This window comes from Procambarus clarkii, chromosome 11, assembly GCF_040958095.1.
Source record: "Procambarus clarkii isolate CNS0578487 chromosome 11, FALCON_Pclarkii_2.0, whole genome shotgun sequence".
NCBI classification, from domain to species: Eukaryota; Metazoa; Arthropoda; class Malacostraca; order Decapoda; family Cambaridae; genus Procambarus; species Procambarus clarkii.
This window is the reverse complement of record NC_091160.1, coordinates 24,991,141-25,004,019: the sequence shown is the minus strand read 5'-3', so window position 1 is coordinate 25,004,019 and position 12,879 is coordinate 24,991,141. Positions and strand designations below refer to the sequence as shown.

Here is a 12,879-nt window from a genome sequence, read left to right as displayed (position 1 = left end):
ATATACTTGTCCAACCCGCGCTTGAAACAATCGAGGGACCCCACTCCCACAATGTTACGCGGCAATTGGTTCCACAAATCAACAACCCTGTTACTGAACCAGTATTTACCCAAGTCTTTCCAAAATTCACCAGTAGTAAAGCCAGTATTCTAAATTTCACCAGTTCACCAGTATTCTAAATTTCACCAGTAGTAAAGGGACCTCGTCTTGGAGAGTTGTGAACCAGTAGTAAAGGGACCTCGTCTTGGAGAGTTGTGAAAGACAGGGGCCTTAAGAAGACTTTGATAAAGCCGCCTTCAAACGGCATAGCAACTTCTAATTCATTTGACGTTTTGGAGGACGAGTGCTGTGGAGAGACTGCGGATCGCGCAAAAGGGAAAGCAACGAAGAGCAAGGAAGCGCAGGCCCCTCAGAGAGTAAAGGAAGTACCTAAGCAAACCTTAGTTGTGGGAGATTCCCAGATAAGGTATTTGGATAGAACGTTTTGTGCTAGAGATAGGGGGAACAGGTTAAGGGTTTGCTCTCCCGGAGCTGGCATTGGTGATATTATAAACAACATGAATGATATTATGGCTGGAAATGGGAACAATCCTATTATTTGCATTAGCGTGGGAGGAAATGATGTTGGTCGAGTTAGGAGTGAGGAACTGATTCAGAGGTATAAAACAGCCATAGAATTAGTTAGGAGCAAGGGAGGAATCCCGATCATATGTGGCATTCTTCCAAGAAAGGGAGTTGGAAATGAATGGATATCGAGGGCACTTGGTGTCAATTGCCGGCTGGAAAGATATTGCAAATCAAATGCAATATCTTTCATAGACAACTGGGAACACTTCTATGGAAGAAATGAAATGTATGCTCGTGATGGGGTGCATCTATCGAGAGCTGGGGTTGTTGCTGTTGCGAACTCGTTGGAAGAAGTGGTTAGAGGTGTTTGTTTGGGTTTAAACTGTTAGTAGAAAGAGGTATGGGAATTGATTTGGAGGAAGGAGGTAATAAAAGTATGTGTTTGTGGGAGAAAGGAATTGGCAAAACGATCAGGCAAAGAGAAGGGCCGCAAAATAACAATTCACTTAGGGTATATTACACTAACAGTAGAAGTCTAAGAAATAAAATTAACGAATTAAATGCTCTTGTCTGCACAGAAAAAATAGATATTATTGCACTTACCGAAACGTGGATGAATGTAGAAAATAGAGAACTATTAGCTGAATATCAAATATATGGATTTAAACTATTTCACACAGATAGATATATTAGACGAGGAGGTGGAGTAGCCATATATGTTAGGGACAATTTGAAATGTAGTCTCAAAGAGGGAATCAAAACAGAGCCACACACAGAAACTATTTGGATAGAATTAAACGAAAAAGCTAATAATATTATAATAGGAGTAATATATAGGCCACCAAATTTAGACAGAATGGAAGCAAAGCACCTATGGGATGAAATATCTAGAGCATCTAGATCTAACAGTATTTATGTCATGGGTGACTTTAATTTTAGTGGAATAAACTGGTTGAACAAAACAGGGAATAGTGAAGCAGAAGATTTTCTAGAATTAATTGACGATTGCTTTCTTACGCAACACATTAAGGATCCAACACGGGAAAATAATATTTTAGATTTAGTGTTAACTAACAGGGAAACGCAAATTAATGACATCGAAATAGGGAGTGAGCTAGGGAACAGTGATCACAAAGAAATCAGATTTAGCATAGAATGGAATAGACCAGTAGCAGAAAATTCTGTTAAAGTGCCAGATTTTCGAAAAGCTGATTTTAATAGCCTAAGAAATTTTTTGGGTCAAATTGATTGGAAAGTCTTGGGTATGGGGTGTGGGCCGGTCTTGGAGCGAGACATGAACCCAGCGATAGGTGACTTAAATGGGGATTTCGATGTGGATTCAATATATAACTTATTTAAGAATATTCTAAACAAAGCACAGGAATGTAGTATACCATACAAATTGAATAGATCGAATACTAATGACCCAAAGTGGATAACAAAGAATTTGAAGAACCTTATAGGTAAAAAGAGAGCTTGGTACAAAAGGATTAAAAATGGGGAGGTCACTTTAGAACAGGAATTCGTACAACTGGTTAGAAATGTTAAAAAAGAGATAAGGAAAGCAAAAAGAAACTATGAAGTTCGCATAGCAGGGCAAGCAAAGACAAATCCTAAAGGGCTTTTTCAGTTATATCGTACTAAGACTAGGGAAAGGATAGGTCCATTAAAAACTGAGACAGGTCAAATAACAGATAGTGATGAAGAGATGAGTAGTATTTTTAATAAATATTTTGTATTTGTATTTACTAAAGAGGAACTTAACAATATGCCTTCAGCCGAACAAGTCTATATGGGTGGGGACGAGGACAGGTTGACGAGTTTAACAGTAACCAGGGAGGATGTTCTTAAACAAATAGTAAAACTCAAACCAAACAAATCCCCAGGGCCGGATGAAGTGTTTGCCAGGGTGCTTAAAGAATGCAAAGAGGAGCTTTGTGACCCACTGTCAACCATATTTAATAAATCAATAGACTCAGGCAGAGTGCCAGAGTTTTGGAAAGTTGCTAATGTGATACCAGTTTTTAAGAAAGGAGATAGGTCACTTGCGTCTAACTATCGACCAATTAGCCTAACGTCTATTGTGGGAAAGTTACTCGAATCTATAATAGCAAATAAAATTCGTCTTCATCTTGAAAAACATAAATTAATAATTGAGTCGAAACATGGTTTTATAAATGGCCGTTCATGTTTAACAAATTTGTTATCTTTTTATTCTAGCATTGTTGAGGCAGTTGATAGTGGTAAGGATTGCGATGTTGTGTACCTTGACTTTAGCAAAGCTTTTGATACAGTGCCACATGAAAGACTGATTAAAAAGTTAGAGTCTCATGGTATTGGGGGTGCTATATTAAGCTGGATTAGGGCATGGCTATACCAAAGGAAACAGAGAGTTAGTATAAATGGAGTCAAGTCAGAGTGGGAAAATGTTGTAAGTGGGGTGCCTCAGGGCTCTGTCCTGGGACCCCTGTTGTTTATAATATATATAAATGATTTAGATTCAGGTTTGAGTAGCAACATTTGCAAATTTGCCGATGATACGAAAATCGGTAGGGAAATTAATTCGGAGGAGGACTCACTTTCACTTCAAGTTGATCTAGATAGGGTTTTGAAATGGTCGAAAGATTGGCAGATGCCGTTTAATGCTGATAAATGTAAAGTTCTGAGGTTAGGTAATGATGATAGGGTTACAAGATATGAGCTAGATGGTGTTGAGATTGCGAAGTCGAATTGCGAAAGGGATCTGGGAGTTATGATTAGTAAGAATTTAAAACAAAAGGATCAATGCATAAATGTTCGTAATAAGGCAAATCGGACACTTGGATTTATTAATCGCAGCGTTAGTAACAAGACACCTGGTGTGGTTCTCAAGCTATATCTTGCTCTAGTTAGGCCCCATTTAGATTATGGAGTTCAGTTTTGGTCGCCATATTATAGAATGGATATAAATTCACTTGAACGTGTCCAGCGTAGGATGACTAAGTTAATTCCCCAAATTAGAAATCTTTCATATGAAGAAAGATTAACAAAGCTTAAGTTGCATTCACTGGAAAGGCGAAGAGTTAGGGGTGACATGATAGAGGTTTACAAGTGGATGAATAGAGGTTTACTGACATGATAGAGGTTTACAAGGGTGGGGACGAGGACAGGTTGACGAGTTTAGCAGTTACCAGGGAGGATGTTCTTAAACAAATAGTAAAACTCAAACCAAACAAATCCCCAGGGCCGGATGAAGTGTTTGCTAGGGTGCTTAAAGAATGCAAAGAGGAGCTTTGTGACCCACTGTCAACCATATTTAATAAATCAATAGAGTCAGGCAGAGTGCCAGAGTTTTGGAAAGTTGCTAATGTGATACCAGTTTTTAAGAAAGGAGATAGATCACTTGCGTCTAACTATCGACCAATTAGCCTAACGTCTATTGTGGGAAAGTTACTCGAATCTATAATAGCAAATAAAATTCGTCTTCATCTTGAAAAACATAAATTAATAATTGAGTCGCAACATGGTTTTATAAATGGCCGTTCATGTTTAACAAATTTGTTATCTTTTTATTCTAGCATTGTTGAGGCAGTTGATAGTGGTAAGGATTGCGATGTTGTATACCTTGACTTTAGCAAAGCTTTTGATACAGTGCCACATGAAAGACTGATTAAAAAAATAGAGTCTCATGGTATTGGGGGTGCTATATTAAGCTGGATTAGGGCATGGCTATACCAAAGGAAACAGAGAGTTAGTATAAATGGAATCAAGTCAGAGTGGGAAAATGTTGTAAGTGGAGTGCCTCAAGGCTCTGTCCTGGGACCTCTGTTGTTTATAATATATATAAATGATTTAGATTCAGGTTTGAGTAGCAACATTTGCAAATTTGCCGATGATACGAAAATCGGTAGGGAAATTAATTCGGAGGAGGACTCACTATCACTTCAAGTTGATCTAGATAGGGTTTTGAAATGGTCAAAGGATTGGCAGATGCAGTTTAATGCTGATAAATGTAAAGTTCTGAGGTTAGGTAATGATGATAGAGTTACAAGATACGAGCTAGATGATGTTGTGATTGCGAAGTCGGATTGCGAAAGGGATCTGGGAGTTATGATTAGTAAGAATTTAAAACAAAAGGATCAATGCATAAATGTTCGTAATAAGGCAAATCGGACACTTGGATTTATTAATCGCAGCGTTAGTAACAAGACACCTGGTGTGGTTCTCAAGCTATATCTTGCTCTAGTTAGGCCCCATTTAGATTATGCAGTTCAGTTTTGGTCGCCATATTATAGAATGGATATAAATTCACTTGAACGTGTCCAGCGTAGGATGACTAAGTTAATTCCCCAAATTAGAAATCTTTCATATGAAGAAAGATTAACAAAGCTTAAGTTGCATTCACTGGAAAGGCGAAGAGTTAGGGGTGACATGATAGAGGTTTACAAGTGGATGAATGGACATAACCGGGGGGATATTAATAGGGTATTAAAAGTATCAACACAGGACAGAACACGAAACAATGGATATAAATTGGATAAGTTTAGATTTAGGAAAGACTTGGGTAAATACTGGTTCAGTAACAGGGTTGTTGATTTGTGGAACCAATTGCCGCGTAACATTGTGGAGGTGGGGTCCCTCGATTGTTTCAAGCACGGGTTGGACAAGTATATGAGTGGGATTGGGTGGTTATAGAATAGGAGCTGCCTCGTATGGGCCAATAGGCCTTCTGCAGTTACCTTTGTTCTTATGTTCTTATGTTCTTATGAATGGACATAACAGGGGGGATATTAATAGGGTATTAAAAGTATCTTCACAAGACAGAACACGAAACAATGGGTATAAATTGGATAAGTTTAGATTTAGGAAAGACTTGGGTAAATACTGGTTCAGTATCAGGGTTGTTGATTTGTGGAACCAATTGCCGCGTAACGTGGTGGAGTTGGGGTCCCTCGATTGTTTCAAGCGCGGGTTGGACAAGTATAAGAGTGGGATTGGGTGGTTATAGATAGAAGCTGCCTCGTATGGGCCAATAGGCCTTCTGCAGTTACCTTTGTTCTTATGTTCAATTTATACCCATTGTTTCGTGTTCTGTCTTGTGTTGATACTTTTAATACCCTATTAATATCTCCTTTGTTATGTCCATTCATCCACTTGTAAACCTCTATCATGTCACCCCTAACTCTTCGCCTTTCCAGTGAATGCAATTTAATTGATATCCATTCTATAGCCTATTTAATACCGTATTAATATCTCCTTTGTTATGTCCATTCATCCACTTGTAAACCTCTATCAGGTCACCCCTAACTCTTCGCCTTTCCAGTGAATGCAATTTAATTTATATCCATTCTATAGTATTACGACCAAAATTGAACTGCATAATCTAAATGGGGCCTAACCAGAGCAAGATATAGCTGAAGAATAACACCAGGTGTCTTGTTACGAACGCTTTGATTAATAAATCCCAGTGTCCTATTTGCCTTATTACGAACATTCAGGCATTGATCCTTTTGTTTTAAACTCTTACTAATCATAACTCCCAGATCTCTTTCTCAATCCAACTTTGCAATCTCAACACCATCAAGCTCGAAAAACCTTGCAGAAACCTTGCTTCGCGTCGTGTTTCCCCAAGTGGATCAGGCCCTCTCAGGAATCAGCAAGAACCTTGTGTATTCCTGGCAGCTGTGGCTCAATCTACCTCGCGGCTCTTCACACTTTTTAATTCTGTTTCTGCAACTTCTATCGTTAGTGGAATGGAGTGGCTCTGGTGTTATGTGGCATGGCACCGTCAGCTGTCTCCCCCATGTGGGCACTCGCATGCTAAGGTCCCCTGGAAGGAGGGCAAGGGAGGGTGCAGGATGGAGCTGTTCCACTTCTCTCTCTCTCGGGAACTAAAAACTGACTCCAGCCAGAAAAAACTCAGTATCTTGTGCTATACTGGCCTCAGTGTCGTATGGCTGGATATGGCAGATAGAGACGTAGATGCAACTAGAGTAGGGAAGCATACATAATCGCATGTCTGGTGTAAGTATGGATCCGCCCCCTGGAGGTTTCAAGCTGGATTACACAGAAATTACAATTGCGTGATGCATCAAATGATGTAAGGACGAAGAGGGAGAACAGCCTATTGACATAGCTCGAGTGCATGGGGGGAGTTGTGTAAAACTCTCGTTTGTGCCTGTGAGAGGCTGCAGGATCCAGTAAGTTCAGTAGAACTTCGGTTTCAACTCCTTTTACCATGTCGTAGCTCAGTCGATTAAGGCATCGTCTGGGATGCTCTGGAACGCAGGTTCGAATCCTCGTCACGGCCCTTGTGGATTTGTTCTTCAAGCTGGATAATATTCGAGGGTAGTTGGGGACAACTCCACTGCCACCCCTTGATGGAGAATTGGCCTCCACACTCTCTTCACGAAGTCAGCGGATATCATATGTTCAAAGAAAGGACCATTGAGTTAAACATTTTCACATTAGTGCAAAATGGACGTTGGATGTGAACATTCATTACAAAATAAATGTTCAGGTGACATTTGCTCTCTGGGCACATAATTTTGATTATAGTGATGCAGAGAGTGTGTAGTGAAAATGTTACAGTAGTTGGAAGATAAGGATAGAAAATGTGTTAATGGAGATGGTGATAATGTAATTAATACACCAGAATTAGGAGAGAAGCTGAGAGGCAGTTTGAAAATGACATTGTTACAAAAACTAAGGAACAACCAGAGCGGTTTTATAGCCATGTAAGAAGAGAAACGACAGTGAGACCATGTACTCAGAATGAAGAAACCAGAGGGAGCTCTCACATTGAATAATTAGGATGTATGCGAGTGTGTGATTTGGAGAGTGTGTGGAAAGTAAAGCTCAGGCGAGGAGACTAAGAGACAGGGTGGAGAGGAAAGGAAAGGGAATGATAGCAGATGAGATTTGGGGAGAGGGTAGAGAGCGAAAGAGAAGGATAGGATAAGGGACAAAAGAGGATAACTGGCGGGCTTGGGAGAGAGGAAGAAAGATGGGAGAAGAGGGGATAGGGAGGAGAGGGGAAGTGTTAGGCGTAAAGCGAGGGAGAAAGGTGTAAATTGGCTGATAGATACACAGATATTAACAAATATTTTCTAACGTTCAAGCGTTTGCATTTATAATTATTTCCACAAAGAACTTCCAGTAATTAGTTTAATATTATTTACATTACATAACCATACTACTTGAGGAAAATATATACAGAGAACCTTCATCGGACGAAAAGCCGCATGCCTAGGGAAGCATTTCCAATATCTTATTTGACCATAACGTAAATCATCGGAGTATTGACAATGCTTACAATATTAAAATGGCGCTACAAATTTGGCCTTCGGTATGAATTACATGATTGCTATCATTAAGCCCTGCAGTAAAATTAGCGTTAAGAATACTCACTACAAGACCGGTAATAACAGGCACAAGAATGTTATCAATTATGCATACAAATCACTAACAATATTAATAAATATAAATGTAACAGGTCAACAATGAGAACAAATATATGTCCAGTAATAAAACTAAAAAAAAAAGATGAATGCTTAGTAAGTAAAATATGAGAGCAAACTTTATTTGTTGTCAGTTCTTCGCCTACAGATAAATATTTATTTTTATCTTGGGTGTAAACTGTATCTTCTTCTTCCTTCAACTAATAGGAAAGAAGCAACTTAAGCAGCAAGTAGGAGAGCTTTAAGTTTAACACAGTAAACTGTCATCGAGTATATGATGCAGAACGCATCAACTCAACCTAATTTTGTCAGGTTCTTCACTTAGGCAGGTAAGATGTTAAATGTTTTACATTTTTGTAGAACGTTTATGTGATCAATATGAGTTATGACAGAAATTGATTAATGCATGAATGAGCTTCTTGATCGCCTGCATTACTTGGTAGAGTTGGTTTGTGTATCACAAGCCATTTACTCGGTTTGTGGCAGTTGAGCAGACTACCACAGACACAGCAGCTCTGTCTCCAGGGTGGGTCTCATAAAGTCAACAGTGGTTCTGGATCTTCGGTGACGAATCTCTTGACAGGATTAACGTCCCCGGTAACTCACAACATGGCATGGCTTAAGGAATCAAGGAACCCCGTCAAGGTTCTAAGAGTATTGGTCAGGTTTCTTCAGGTTTATGGTTCAATACCGTACACCTGGTCTAGTAGCTTGCCTGCTCGTCGCCCGGAGCTTCACCTCTTCTGGTGTCTGTGGACATTGTTGGTCAACATGGTGGCTCTGTGTGGAGTCTTCACCCACGTCAAAACGCACGAGCAGTTTGATGTTCACAACATTGGTCATTTGGCCTATGTTATAACAGTAAAGAGTAGGACCTTTTCAACTATTATTTCCGTCTTGGAGATGCTCTACCACAGTAAGGATCTTGCAGTACTTATGTATCTCCTGGAGAAATCTCTGAGCAGTTCAGAAATATACAGGAAGCAACGGCCTGAATCCTGTATTTGTCCAAAGCCAAAACTAATTTTCCTGTTCACAATTTCTCTTGGCAATTTTGCTACAATGTTTTTTTACATTCTAAAGCTCGATGTGAGCAACGCACCAGAGAAAGTTATGCTGTTTATGAGTTCTCATCTAATTATTGTAAAGTCGAGTTTCGTGATAATTTTCTTACCTTGGTTGCTCGACTACTTGGGTTCAGACATCAGGGAGAGCGCTAAGACCGTCGTTGAGGCCATCAAACAAGGTGATTGTGCACTGACTCGCTGTCAAGATTATGGGCCGACCACCCATGATAAACCATCGTTGCTTCACCTCTTCTCCCTGGAGCGTCGAATAAGAAAGGTTGGTTAAAATCTGAAGTCATTTCATATGTGGTCAGTGTGTCGTTGGTCAATAGACCGCTTGATCACTTCCTTAGTCCGTTGGAGAAAACATTAACCAAAATGTAAGGTAAAATGTATGATGTTAACAGCGAGCTTGGGTTACTTAACTATTGTGTTATTCTTAACTATTACTTGGGTTGTGCTATTGTATTGTTAAACAAAAAATAGTATATATAAATAACTGCTGATTTAAAAATATATCAATAACACAACAAATCTTCTTTTACATTTGTTCTGTGACATAATTCTAGGGATAGGAATTTGATTTGCAAGTATATACGAAGATATAACCTATATTGTAAAACTAGTCAATAATATAAGGAAAAGGTCTGTTTTTTATTAAATGGATTTATAATATATATATATATATATATATATATATATATATATATATATATATATATATATATATATATATATATATAATATATATATATATATATATATATATATATATAATATATATATATATATATATATATATATATATATATATATATATATATATAATATATATATATATATATATATATATATATATATATATATATATATATATATAATAATATATATATAATATATATATATATATATATATATATATATATATATAATAATATATATATATAATATATATAATATATATATATATATATATATATATATAATATATATAATATATATATATATATATATATATAATATATATATATATATATATATATATATATATATATATATATATATATATATATATATATATATATATATATATATATATATATATATATATATATATATATATATATATATATATATATATATATATATATATATAATGGAGGGGAGTACCACCTCTAGCTGGAAGAAGGGGGACCCATAGCCTCGGAGGAAACCACGCATAACGCATTAGAGGGAATGTTTAGATCCCCTCCAATACAGTTTCTGTGTGCTTTTCTCCTACCACCCCCTTCCTTTTTTATTTTTTGTGCTTTATTATGCATTTGATGGTTACAAGATATACATGGGTTGATACAAAAATAATAATGCAAAAAGGTGCTTAAAGGTTATGGATCTCTTGAAAAACACAACAATGGGAAACATTGATGAATGTCACAGACGGGTTCGATCATTGTTGCAAGTCAAACACTTCTTCGAATTCCTCTGAAGTTGGACTAGTGCCCAAGACGCAACAGGCATTTCCCCTCTGAATCGCAACACTGAGGCGCTGGAACAAGAAACTTTTTGCTCTCTGGTCTTTTGTAGCGCTGATCAATTTGTCCCCCAATTCCTTCAGGAACTTCAATGCACATTTTCCCCATGAACCGAGAGTCTCCAAGCCGATCGGAACAAAGCTGTAGCAGTGTGCTAGACCTCTGTATTTAATAATTTTCTGCGATTCCCTGAAAGAAGCAGCACCACCGCTTTCACGTGTGCTGTAGTGGAGGTAGGTACTGGCCAGTGTGGCAGCGCACGTGTAGTCCCATACCACTTGCTTACCATCCTTCCAAGGTAGCAAGGTGACCCCATCAGGGCGCTTCTGAGGGTCGTTAGGTCTGGATAAGTGTGGTTCTCTTTGTGCCGGGCAGCGGGCTGTGGCGAGGCTGCTTTTGATGATGTCGTTGACTTCTTCATGTCTTGCAATTTTACCCTGTGATTTACGACATACCAGACCATGACGACCATATTGGCCTGCCATCGCAGTTCCGCAGATGCACCTATGTTCGGTGAGGATGGGGGCGGCAAGGCGAAGGGCAACTCCAATGCGGAGAGCGTCATGACTGAGGCGAGTTCCCAGGGCTGCATTGGGCACAGCAAATAAAAAATCCCCAGCGTGGGGTGCTGTTACCGCTAGGAGGCGGGCTTTGTTTTCAGCATCAGCGTTGTCAATCATTGCTGTGACAGTCTTTTCCATTATGGGGCTATCCCAGTGGGCCTGCTTGTGGTCTTTTGGGACTTGTGGTCGGGGTTGAGGGTGTGCAATGGTGTCCCATTGTCTGGCTGCTTCGATGAACGTTTGATCATGAGTTCCCGCTGTCTCTCTCATACGCTCTGGTAGGATCTGCCCTACCAATTCGTTGGCTGCTGTACATGAGGATAAGAATGCTGGAAGTGCTACCTCAGTTGCCTTTCGTATGCCTATCCCTCCAAATCTCACTGGTAGTGTTGCTTGGTCCTACTGACTGTCATCTAAATCTAGGTTGAGCGCCTTCTTGAATATTGACCTGAGGAGCTCATCATATTGATGTAGAAGTGGGTTGCCAAAAGTTGGTGCACACCTTAAGAAGTATGTTAGCCTGGGCAAGGTAAGGCACTTTGTGAGAAGGTAGAGGGCATCGTGGGAGTCCAAGTCCCCAATTCTCTCTTCCATCCTCTTTAGGTCTCTAAACGTTTCGTCAAGGACTGCAGCAATGGCATTGTGGCCCAGAGGTGCTCCGAGTAGTGTGCTGTCGGTAGGTTTAACGACTGAGGCTTCTGGTAAAACTGTATATATATATATACAGTTATATATACAGTTATATATATATATATATATACAGTTATATATACAGTTATATATACAGTTATATATATATATATATATATATATATATATATATATATATATATATATATATATATATATATATATATATATATATATATATATATATATATATATATATATATATATATATATATATATATATATATATATATAACTGAAAACTCACATCCCAGAAGTGACTCGAACCCATACTCCCAGAAGCAACGCAACTGGTATGTACAAGACGCCTTAATCCACTTGACCATCACGACCGGACAAAATGAGGTGATAGCCGAGGCTATATGAACCACCCCACCGCCGGCACTCGGATAGTTATCTTGGGCATAGCATTTTACCAAATCACCTCATTCTTTGGGGCACACGTGAGGAACACAAATGCGAACAAGCCTGAATGGTCCCCAGGACATATGCAACTGAAAACTCACACCCCAGAAGTGACTCGAACCCATACTCCCAGAAGCAACGCAACTGGTATGTACAAGACGCCTTAATCCACTTGACCATCACGACCGGACAAAATGAGGTGATAGCCGAGGCTATATGAACCACCCCACCGCCGGCACTCGGATAGTTATCTTGGGCATAGCATTTTACCAAATCACCTCATTCTTTGGGGCACACGTGAGGAACACAAATGCGAACAAGCCTGAATGGTCCCCAGGACATATGCAACCGGACATTTTGTCCGGTCGTGATGGTCAAGTGGATTAAGGCGTCTTGTACATACCAGTTGCGTTGCTTCTGGGAGTATGGGTTCGAGTCACTTCTGGGGTGTGAGTTTTCAGTTGCATATGTCCTGGGGACCATTCAGGCTTGTTCGCATTTGTGTTCCTCACGTGTGCCCCAAAGAATGAGGTGATTTGGTAAAATGCTATGCCCAAGATAACTATCCGAGTGCCGGCGGTGGGGTGGTTCATATAGCCTCGGCTATCACCTCATT

The 12,879-nt window shown here is 39.0% G+C and overlaps 1 long non-coding RNA gene across 1 annotated transcript in view; it reads right to left on the bottom strand.

Annotated features, from left to right (window-relative positions):
* Positions 1–12,879, bottom strand: part of LOC123758523 (uncharacterized) — a 103,132-nt gene that overhangs the window by 49,133 nt on the left and 41,120 nt on the right. Inside the window, exon 2 of the long non-coding RNA XR_011228131.1 lies at positions 9,181–9,329. This is a non-coding gene — a long non-coding RNA (uncharacterized lncRNA). The remainder of the gene's footprint in view (positions 1–9,180; positions 9,330–12,879) is intronic.